Source organism: Ursus americanus, chromosome X (assembly GCF_024610735.1).
Source record: "Ursus americanus isolate L20-20 chromosome X, mUrsAme1.1.p, whole genome shotgun sequence".
Classification (NCBI taxonomy): domain Eukaryota; kingdom Metazoa; phylum Chordata; class Mammalia; order Carnivora; family Ursidae; genus Ursus; species Ursus americanus.
In genome coordinates, this window is record NC_142164.1 from 103,449,631 (window position 1) to 103,462,038 (window position 12,408).

Below are 12,408 nucleotides of genomic sequence, written 5' to 3' on the forward strand. Positions count from 1 at the left end.
GAAGAACATCTGGGATGTAAGAAGGAATGGTGAGCAATATTCAACATTGTACTGGAAGTCCTAGCCAGTGAAAAAGGACAGAAAAAGAAAGGCACACATATCAGAAAAGAAGAAATAAAGCTTCCTATTGACAAACAACTTGCCTATGTAGAAAAAATGGAGGAGTCTACCAAAAAATGACTAGAACTAATAAGTGACTTTACCAAGGTCATAGAACATGGCTGACAACTTGATTGCAACCTTGTGAAAAGCCTTCAGGCAGAGGTACCCAGCTAAGCTGCATCCCGATTCCTGACCCACAGAATCTGTGAGATGATAAATATTTGAAGTTGTAGACTGCTTAATTTGGGGCTAATTTGTTATGCAGTAATAGATAACACAATGTCTATTCTCCCCAGATTGACAGGTAGATTCTATGCAATCCCAGCCAAAATCCCAGAAAGGCTTTTTGTAGAAATTGTCAGGTGGACTCTAAAATTTATATGGTAAAGCAAAGGAACTAGAATAGTCAAAACATGTTTGATAAAGAACAAAGCTGGAAGACTCACAGTGCCTGATTTTAAGATGTGATATAAAGCTAGAGTAATCAAGACATTGTGGTATTGGCAAAAAGACAGACTCATAGGTATGTGGAATAGAACAGAGAGTCCAGAGATAAACCCACATATATATGGTGAACTGATTTTTGACAAAGGTGAAAAGGCAATTTTTAGAAAGATAATTTCAACAGATGTTGCTGGAACCACTGAACATTCATATGTAAAACAAAAAATAAAAAACCAAAAGAACCTCATTGGATAGCTCACATCATGTACACAAATGAACTAAATATAGATCATAGACCTAGATATAAAACCTAAGACAATAGAACTTTTAGAAGAAAACACAGAAGAAAATCTTTGTGACCTGGGTTACACAAGGATTTCTTATCTCTGACACTATAAGGACAATCCATAAAAAATCGATTAATTGGACTTCATAAAAATTCTGCTCTTGGAAATACACTGTTAAGAAAAGGAAAAAGAAAAAATAAGAAAAGGTAAAAGACAAATCACAGCCTGAGAAAAATCTTTGCAAAACACATATCTGATTAAAAAAAATTGTAAGCAGAATACATGATGAACTCTCAGAACTCAATAATAAGAACATAAACAACCCAACTCAAAAAAATAGTCAAAAAATTTTAATAGACACTTCACTGAATAAGATGTATGGATGACAAAAAAAAAGCACAAGGAAAGTTGCTTGACATCATTTGTCATTAGGGAAATGAAATTAAAATCATAATGAGATACTACTCTATTCCCTCTAAAATGGCTAAAATGAGAAAGACTGATACTACCTATCAGCAAAGCAAGGATGTGGGGCAACTAGAACTTTCCATACGTTGCTGGCGGGAATGCGAAACATTACAGCCACTTTGGAAACCAGCTGGGCAGTTTCTTATAAAGTTAAATATACATAGGCTAAATTATAGCCCCCAAATATGCCCACATCACAATCGCTGGCATTTGTTAAAGTTCCTTTATACGGCAAAAGGAACAACCTGCAGATATGATTCGATTAAGGATACTGAAATGAGGGGATTATCTTGGATTATCTGGGTGGGACTGATGTAATCACAATGGTCCATCTAAGAGCGACATAGGGATTCAGAGTTAAGAGGAGAAGGTGATGTGATGATGAAAGTAGAGATTGAAGTGTTACACTTTGAAGAGGGAAGAAGGGGCCTCCATCCATTCTCCTGTATTCCACCTGAAGAAGGAACACAAGTGGCTACTAGAAGCTGAAAAGGGCAAGGAAAAAGATTCTCTACTCAGAGCCTCCAGAAGGAGTCAGCCCTAGTGGCACCTAGATTTTAGCCACTTGACTCATGCTGGACTTCTGACATCCAGATCAATAAGAGAATATATTTGTGTTGTTTTAAGCCACTAAGTTTGTGGTAATTTGTTTTAGCAGCAATAGGAAACTAATACAACTTGCCATACCACTCAGCGATCCCACTCCTATTTACCCAAGAGAAATGAAAACATACGGTTAGACAAAACTCTGTATGCTAATGTGTATGGGAGCTTTATTCAGAATTGTAAAAAACTGGATACAACCCAGATATCCTTCGACTAGTGAGTGGGTAAACAAACAGTGGTACAACAATAAGATGGAATAATATTCATCATTAAAAAGGAATGAATTCTGGATGCCTGGGTGGTTCGGTTGGTTAAGTGTCCAACTCTTGATTTTGGCTCAGGTCATGATCTCAGGGTCGTGAGATTGAGCCCTGCAATGGTGTGGAGCCTGCTTAATTCTCTATCTCCCTCTCCCTCTGTCCCTCCCTCCACCACCTGGCTCAGGTGCACTCTCTCTCTCTTTCTCTCTTTAAAAAAAATTAAAAGGAATGAGTTACTGATGCATGCAACAACATGGAAGAATGTCAAATGCATTATGATAAGTGAAAGAAGCAAAGCTCAAAAAGCTACACACTGTGTGATTCCATTTATATGGCATTTTGGAAAAAAGCAGAACTATAAAGACAAAATAGAGATCAGTGGTTTCCAGGGGTAGGGAGTAAATGTTGTACACAAATATTCATAGCAGCATTATTCTTAAGAGTCAGAAAGTAAAAACTATCCAAATGTCCATCAACTGATGAATGGATAAATTAAAATGTGGTCTATTCCAACAATGGAATGCTACTCACATGAACTACTGATACATGCAACAACATGATGTATCTCAAAATAATTATGTTGAGTGAAAGAAGCCAGACCAAAAGAGAGCACATGCTATTTGATTCCATTTATCACAGAACTCTAGAAAATGCAAACTCATTTACGCTGACAGAAAGCAGATCAGTGGTTGCTTGGAGATGGGGGCTGGGAAAGGCAGAAGGTAGAGACTAAAGTAGCACGAGGACACTTTTGTGGATGATGAGATAAGTTCACTATTTTGATTGTGGTGATGGTTTTATGGGTACATATATATGTCAAAACTTATCAAATTATCCTTTCAATATGTGCAATTCACTGTATGTCAATTATACCTCAACAAAGTAGTTGAAATTTTTTTTAAAATTAAAATTTGTGTATTGTGTATTGAGAATATCTTTCCCTGGCCCAATTTTCTATGTGAAGATTGTAATAACGGTCATGCTTGACTAGGCACCTACCATTTACTAGTTATCAGAAGCAGAAAAACAGGGATTAAAAGGCTGTTATGTTTCCCCTCTTTGAAAATTATTCATCTTTTTACTTGCAGAGTTAAACTTCTTCAATCAACGCACTTCAACATTTAGTTGAAATGTGAATCATTTTAGTAAAGTCTGGGAGAAAGTAAATAAAAGGTAAGAAAACATAAAACTTAAATTAAAAAATTTGTTCATACTGCTTTGCCCGTTGTCATTGTTGATCTCTCATCTCAATCCAACCAAAATACTATTAAGTATTATTAATTTCACCAGAATGGAGCTTCAAGTCTGGAACCAAAGGAGAGAAAAAATGCAGTTCTGTCAGAAAAGGAATGTGACTCTATAATTCAGCCCTGTTCCAGCTCTTCTTCCTGTGCAAGGGCAAATATTTTCAGACATTTAAGGAGTCATGTCCCTTTCAGGAAAGATAACTGGAAGCACTATTAATGGCATATGAAAAATTAACCAGAATGAGACAAGGTCCAAAGATGAGAAACATTGGTGTGAGGTTCAAGGTAATCTTCTTTTTCTCCTTCTTCTCCTTCTCCCTCTCCCCCTTCTTCTCCCTCTCCTTCTCCCCCTTCTCCTCCTTCTTCTTTCTTCTTCTTCTTTTGCTTATGGATGTCCAATAATTAAGCACCATTTGTTGAAAAGACTATTCTTCCTCCATTGAATTGCTTATGCATGTTTGTCAAAAGTCAATTTGGTTTGGTCTATTTCTGGGTTCTATTATTTTCTGTTGATCTATGTGTCTCTTTCTCCACCAATATCACACTGTCGTTTGTACTGTAGCTATAGAGTGTATCAACATCTGATAGAGTGATTGTTCCCACTTTATTCCTCTTTTTCAGAATTGTTTTAGCTATTCGAGTTCCTTTGCCTTTCCATATCACTTTTAGAATAAGTTTGTCTATATCTATAAAAAAAAGTCTTGCTGGCATTTTGATAGGAATTGTGTTAAACCTGTACATCAATTTGGAGAGAACTGACATCTTTACTATATTGTCTGCCAATTCATGAACATGGTATGTTTCTCCATTTATTTAAATCTTTGGTTTCCTTCAGCAACAGTTAAAATTTTTCAGCATACAGATCCTTTACGTGTTTTTTTAGATTCTTACCTAGTTTGGGGTTTTTTGGGGGGGGGTAGTGATTTTAAATGGTATTGTTTTAAATTTCAGTTTCCACATGTTTATTGCTAGTTTACAGGAATAGATGGATTTTTGTGTATTTATCTTATACTCTATAGCCTTGCTGAACTCGTTAGTACTGCAGGTTTTATGTTTTTTTTCCTGTAGATTCCTTAGGATTTTCTATATAGAAAATAATGCCATCTGTAAATAGGGATAGTTTTCAATCTTTCTTTCTGATCTTATTTCCCTTTTCCTTTTTCATTTTTGTAATAAAGCACTGGCTAGGACTCACAGTACTATGCTGAATAAGAGTGGTGAAAGTGATTCATTCATGATAAAAATCTTCAACAAAATAGGTTTAGAGGGACCATACCTCAACATAATAAAGGCCATATATGAAAAACCCACAGCTAACATCATCCTTATTGGGGAAAAACTGAGAGATTTTCCCCTAAGGACAGGAATAAGACAAGGGTGTCTACTCCCACCACTTCTGTTCAACATAGTACTGAAAGTCCTAGCCACAGCAGTCAGACAAGAAAAAGAAATAAAAGGCATCCAAATTGGTAAGGAAGAAGTAAAACTTTCACTATTTGCAGATGACATTATATGATATGTATAGAAAACCCTAAAGACTCCACAAAAAAAATGCTATAACTGATAAATTTAGTAAAGTTGCAGGATACAAACCCAATGTACAGAAATCTGTTGCATTTCTATATACCAATAATAAAGCAGCAGAAAGAGAAATTAAGAAAACAATCCCATTTACAAATGCATCAAAAACAATAGGATACCTAGGAATAAACCTAACCAAAGAAGTGAGAGACCTGACTCTGAAAATTATAAAACACTGTTGAAAGAAATTGAAGAGGACACAAAGAAATGGAAAGACATTCCATGCTCATGGATTGGAAGAACAAACATTGTTAAAATGTCTGTACTACCCAGAGCAATCTATATATTTAATGAAATCCTTACCAAAATACCAAGAGCATTTTTCACAGAGCTAGGACAAACAATCCTAAAATTTGTATGGAACCACAAAAGACCCCAAATAGCCAAAGCAATCTTGAAAAAGCAAAGCAAAGCTGGAGGTATCACAATTTTGAACTTCAAGTTATATAACAAAGCAGCAGTTATCAAAACAGTATGATACTGGCACAAAAGACGACACATAGATCAACAGTACAGAATAGAAAACCCAGAAATAAGCCTACAGCTATATGATCAATTAATCTTTGACAAAGGAAGAAAGAATAACCAATGGAAAAACAACAGTCTCTTCAATAAACGGTGTTGGGAAAACTGGACAGATACATGCGAAAGAATGAAACTGGACCACTTTTTTACACCCTTCACAAAACTAAATTCAAAATGGATGAAAGACCTAAAGGTGAGAACTGAAATGATAAAAACTCTAGAAGAGAACATAGGCAACAACTTCTCTGACATTGGCCATAGCAACATTTTTCTAGATATGTCTCCTGAGGCAAGAGAAACAAAAACAAAAATAAACTACTGGGACTACATCAAAATAAAAAGCTTCTGCACAGCAAAGGAAACAGTCAACAAAACTAAAGGCAACCTACAGAATGGGAGAAGATATTTGTCAATAACAAATTTGATAATAGGTTAGTATCCAAAATATATAAAGAATTTATACAACTCAACACCCCCAAAAATCAAATAATCCAATCAAAAAATGAGCAGAAAACATGAACAGACATTTCTCCAAAAAAGACATTCAGATGGCCAATAGACACATGGAAAGATGCTCAACATCGCTTACCATCAGGGAATTGCGAATCAAACCCACAATCAGATATCACCTCACACCTGTCATAATGGCTAAAATCAACAACACAAGAAACAACAGGTGCTGGAGAGAATGTGGAGACAAAGGAACACTTGGGCACTGTTGGTGGGAATGCAAATGGATGCAGCCACTGTGGAAAACAGTATGGAGTTCCTCAAAAGTTCAAAATAGAACTACCCTGTGATCCAGCAATCGTACTCCTAGGTATTTACCCAAAGAATACAAAAACACTAATTCAAAGGGATACATGTACTTCTATGTTTATAGTATTATTTACAATAGCCAAGATATGGAAGCAACTCAAGTGTCCATCAATTGATGAATGAATAAAGAAGATGGCATTTATATATATATATATATATATATATATATATGGAATATATATATATATGGAATATTATTCAGTTGTAAAATAGAACAAAATCTTGCCATTTGCAGTGACATGGATGAAGCTAGAGAGTATTACGCTAAGTGAAATAAGTCAGAGAAAGATAAATACGATTTCACTCATATGCGGAATTTAAGAAACAAAACAAAGGGAAAAATAAGAGAGAGAGAGAGAGAGAGAAACCAAGAAACGGACTCTTAACTATATAGAACACACTGATGGGTCACCAGAGGAGAGGTGGGTGGGGGGATGGGTGAAACAGGTGAAGGGGATTAAGGAGGGCACTTGTGATGAGTACCGGGTGATGTATGGAAGTGTCGAATCACTATATTGTACACCTGAAACTAATATAACACTATATGTTAACTAACTGGAATTTAAATAAAAACTAAAAAAAAAGGAGTAGTGAAAGTGGATATTCTTGCCTTCTTCCTGATCTTAGGAGGAAAGCATTCAGTTTTTTACCATTATGTCTGAGGTTAGCTATAGAATTTTTTTTAGATGCTCTGTATCAAATTGAGGAAGTTCTTCTAATTCCCACTTTTCTGAGAGTGTTTATTATGAGTGTTTAATGTTGTTTAATGCTTTTTCTGCATCACTTATATCATCATGTGATTATTCTATTTCAGCATGTTTTTATGATGGATTACACTAATTGATTTTTGAATATTGAAACTTTACATCCTGGAATAAACTCCACTTGGTCATGGTGTATACTTCTTTTTATATATTCCTGTATTTGATTAGCTAATTTTTTTTGAGGATTTTTGTGTGTAAGCTCACGAGTGATACTGTTGTGTAGTTTTCTTTTTTGTACTCCTTTTTTCTGGTTTGGTTACTATATTGTCCTCAAAATGAGTTGGGAAGTATTCCCTCCTTTTCAATTTTCTGGAATAGTTTCCATAGAATTGCTGCTGAAACTCATAGAATTTTAAGTCTGGAAGACACTCATGAAATCAGCAAGTACTGGTTGGGACCTTGATTTGACTATAGAGAACAAGAGACCCCATTTTTTCCCTCTGCAGGTAGCCAAATTCAATTGTAGAGATCTATACCTTGGAGCATTAGCAAAGGAATTAAAGTTACTATCCTTGACACAGTGTAAAAAGAAGACTGGATGGTCAGAAGGAGAGGAAGCGTCATTTCCTAACTAAGTTGACATTTGCTCTCTTCATTGCACTATAAAATCAGGAAATGACAACTGAATTCAAATTTCGAGGAAAGAATGAGCCAAAGCAGTAAGGGCTGGTGAGTCTTAGGTTGGTTTTCCCAGAAGCTGACTCTAAGGATTCCAGTGCAAATAGTTTAGTTGGAAGGTACAAAAATAAACAAATAAATAAATCTCAGTAGGAGAAAGAGGAAGTTACTAGGGAAGTAAGACAAGGAAGACAATACAGCAAATAGTGTGTGTTACTATTCGGTACCACTGAGGGTGACTAGAATTTAATTGTGCTGGGGAGGTTCTGAGAACCAGGATCACACCCCCCCCCACACACACACCCTCAGTTATTCCACCAGAGACAGAAGGAGCTGGGATATTTACACACAAACTTCCTTCAGGCACTGAGTGAGAGCCATTCCGGAGGGGTATTAGCTGGCACTTCTGGCCTGCAGTGTAAAAACCAGCAGTAGTGGGCTCCAGCAGCAAAATGCCCTGAACAAAGGTCAGCCTGCTTATCAAAAACAAAAACAGAAGCATCAGTTTTACCTGTTGTTCCCAATATTTATTCCTTTTCCAGGTTTTGCATTTGTCTTTTAATCCACTCTGCTCTTCTTTTTGCAGCTGTTTCTCTATGCTGACCATTTACAAAATCACAATTTCCCAGGTTTATTTATTTTTAAAGATTTTATTTATTTATTTGAGAGAGAGAGAGAGCGAGCAAGCACGAACGGTGGGGGGCAGAGGAGCAGAGGGAGAGGGAGAAGCAGACTCCCTGCTGAGCAGGGGACTCAGGGCTTGATCCCGGGACCCCCAGGGGATCATGACCCAAGCCAAGGGCAAATGCTCAACCAACTGAGCCACCCAGGCACCCCCCCTCCCAGGTTTAAATTTAAAAAGTTGTTTACCATCAGCACATTGCAGTGGTCTTCCTAATGATGCCATTAAACATGAATACAGAATTTTATGAATAAGAAAAGAAAGGTTGTCAGGGGCTGCTAAGTTGGCAGTTAGGTTGTGTGCACCAAAACAGTAAAGGCAAAGGGCTAGGGCCAGCAGGTGTATTGCATCTGCCACAGCTGGGTAGGAAATCACATTTTGGAGACAGAAAAATTACCTTCCAGAGAAAGATTTGCATTTTTTTAGAAGGAAAATATGAATATCATGATTTAATTTATTCCAAAATTGCTCAAACTGTAGAAATATATTCCTGGGAGTGACACTGTAAAATTTTTGTCAAAAATAATATTCCTTTGATGCTTTGCTTTCAGAAATAATCTGGGAAGGAAAATGGGACTGGCAATGCACAGTCTTTGCATAGAGCATTTTTACTTACTTCTAATTGACGTAAACCTGAATATCATGATCAGATCCTATTCTCTTTAGTATGTTGGAAGAATTACATTAACTTGCTTGTGCTAAATGAGAAAGTACTCTGAATGAGAAAAAAAGTAATGAATTGCATGCTGAGAATAACCTATGGATTAATATTTAAAGTGTCTGAAGAGATGATGTCATAATAAAACTCCCTGGGACACATAGTATAATGGCATTAGTCATAGATTTCCGGAAATGCTGATCCAACATCTTTTAACACTGGAGGCTTTTTATTTATAGAAACACCTAATAATTATTGATCCAAAATAAGCTCAGGTTGTGTTTGATTCTTTCTTAATATTCCATGATGGAATGGTGTAATTTTTGGTATTTATTTTTTCAGTCTGGCCGATAACCATTATATCTTAATATTTTCACTTTTAGAAGTTCTCATATCTCTGCAAATGTTGGAGAATTTTGGAGAATGTAATTTGACAAGTTGATTTGAATGCCAAGGATTGTCATAATTTAATATTATGAGGGAGAAATGAATATTCACTTTTCCAAAAATACAGAAGGAAATGACTTCCTCTTGGAGAACTTTAAAAAATGATACACATGAATATTTTAAACTTAATGTCATTTCTATGAATCATAGCTGAATATAATATTGTAAAATTATAGAGTAGGGTTGAAAATTTTGAGGTTTGGGGCAATCTTTTCTCTTTCCTATCTTCTTGGTCCACAAATCTGAACATCTTACCTTACTTCCAAGCAAAGATTTAATAGTAGAGGTGAATTAAGTTCATGTTCCTAAAACTAAACCAATTTTATAAACATAATATACATACAACATAAAATGTTCACTAGTACAGTATGAAATTAAGCCACAAAACTATTTTAAATTCAACCACAGTTGAAACAATTTAGCCAAGAACTGTTCATGAACAGGAAGCTTTCATGTTTGATTTTCAGCAAATTAACATTTCTTCAAGTTGTCAGCATTATTCTAAAAGTAATTAGCATTAGTTAGGGAGACTATTATTGCTTTATCATAGGAAAAAGCTGTAGAAAGCATCAAGTTATAAAATCTTATTATTCTGTGTCCTTTTTTTAACTTAAGGTTCTGATTACTTAGAAATATGTAATGACATTTCCTCCTCTTCTTTTTAAAAAACCTTAATTGCTGAGTTCCTACAACCCGTTCCTATGAAATTTGCAACCATTGTCAGTAGTGCTTGGTAAATGTACCAGTGTTAAAACCAGCCTTGAAAAACAGACAGAGGTTTCTGTAAGTAGTTCTACAGTTAATTATTTCTTCAGGAAGGCATTGTTGCACTACTTCTATACTATTATCAGTAGTCCCTTTGTCAGTTAATATATGTTTTGCACATAAGGCCTACGCTTTTGGAGATGCCTTCTGAGTTGGCAACCAAGCTAATGTAACAGAGTGAACCAGAACAATTTGTCCCTCGAGAAGATTCTGTCAGTTGCCTGAATTAATGAAAGTTCTTTAAAAAAAAATTGCTTTGTATTTTTATAGTGTCCCATTCAGGCATGTAATAAATGTTCCATACATAGTTGCTGAATTAGTATTTTGGCTGTTGTCATTGTTGTTAATAATAAAGAATGAGTCTCTAGATCCACCTACCAATTTCCAGGAAATACACAGGGCAGAAGAACATGTTAAGCTATCCCACAGGAATTCAATCAGCAAAATTCAAATCATGGGAGATGCTACAGAGAAACAATCTGGTTTGTCAACAAATTGTAAGGGGGACAAAAAGAGTTGGTTGGGGAACCTCCAGATTAAAAAGACGTAAAAGCCATGTAAAGATGATAGGGGAAAGGAAACCATAGTGTTTGTGTGTGTGGATGCATACTTAGGTGATGAAACTATAAATTAATGACATGGTTACCATAAAAGTCAGAGGTACGGTTACTTGTAGGAAAGAGGGAGCAAGTGGAGAGCTTCTGCGGTGGCTGGCCATGGTTCTTTTCCTGACACAGATGGTAGTTACAAAGGTCTGTTGCCTTACCATAATTCATTAAGCTGTATAGTTGTTTTATATGGTTTTCTAAAATGTGTTATTTTAATTTAATGCTAATTTAAATTAATTTAATGTTAATTAATTTAATGTTAATTAAAAAGTTTAAGAAATAAACAACCACAACACAGAGGTGTGCAGAGATGTGCAGTAGCACACTGTCATTTAGCATTTCTACCAGACAGATGCAATACATATAAATAACATTGAGACCAGAGGATCATAGTAAAATGTAAAGCAATTAGGAAGTGATGAGGTTTATTATTTTTTATTTTTACTTTTATTTTTTAAGATTTTATTTATTTATTTGACAGAGAGAGAGACAGCCAGCAAGAGAGGGAACACAAGCAGGGGGAGTGGGAGAGGAAGAAGCAGGCTCCCAGCGGAGCAGGGAGCCTGATGCGGGGCTCCATCCCAGGACTCTGGGATCACGCCCTGAGCCGAAGGCAGAGGCTTAACAACTGAGCCACCTAGGCGCCCTGTGATGAGGTTTTTTAAAAAAGATTTTATTTATTAGAGACAGAGAGAGCGAGCATGAGCAGGGAGCCCGATGTGGGGCTCGATCCCAAGACCCAGAGATCATGACCTGAGCCGAAGGCAGAGGCTTCGACTCACCCATCCAGGCGCCCCAGAAGTGATGAGTTTTGAGTAACTAACTGTGCTTTTAATACAATAGTTTACTTAATCATAAGTTTATACAATTTCAGTTTTAATAATGGCTCTATTTAACAAGTGGCTCATGAAATTTCCAGAAATTTCACAACCAACTTGAGCAAGCTAAGAATGGTCTATTCTGGCACACTCGTGTCTGTGTCCCAACAATTCTCCTGCTTTCTTTTGTTTAAAAAAATTTTTTTTTTAGTTTTTAAAATCAAATGCATACTCGTACTGAGTTTTAAAGGTCAAATAGTTCTACAGTGATTATTATAAAATCCACTAGGCTCTGCCTCTCTTTCCCCCATTTTCTGATCCTTAGAGGCAACCACTTCAATTCCTATTTTAACTGATTCTGTTGAAGACACCAGTCCAAACGGATTAGGGGCCCACCCTACTCTAGTATGACCTCATCGTAACTAATTACATCTGCCACAACTCTATTTCCAAATAAGGTCACATTCCGAGGTACTGAGGGTTAGGACTTCAAAACATCTTTTTTTCAGGGAGAGGACAGGACACAATTCAACCCTTAACAGTGGGGAAGGGATTTGGTGTTCTAATTACTTCTTACACAGATTTTCAGCCAAATCCTTTTCCTTCACCCTTCACTTCCAAAGGTAACTTGTTTGCTGTTGCCAATTCTTGAGTTTTGTGGGGTCCTGGGGGTCCCATGGTGTAAAGTGGTTTCTTAGCTTTCCTCAAG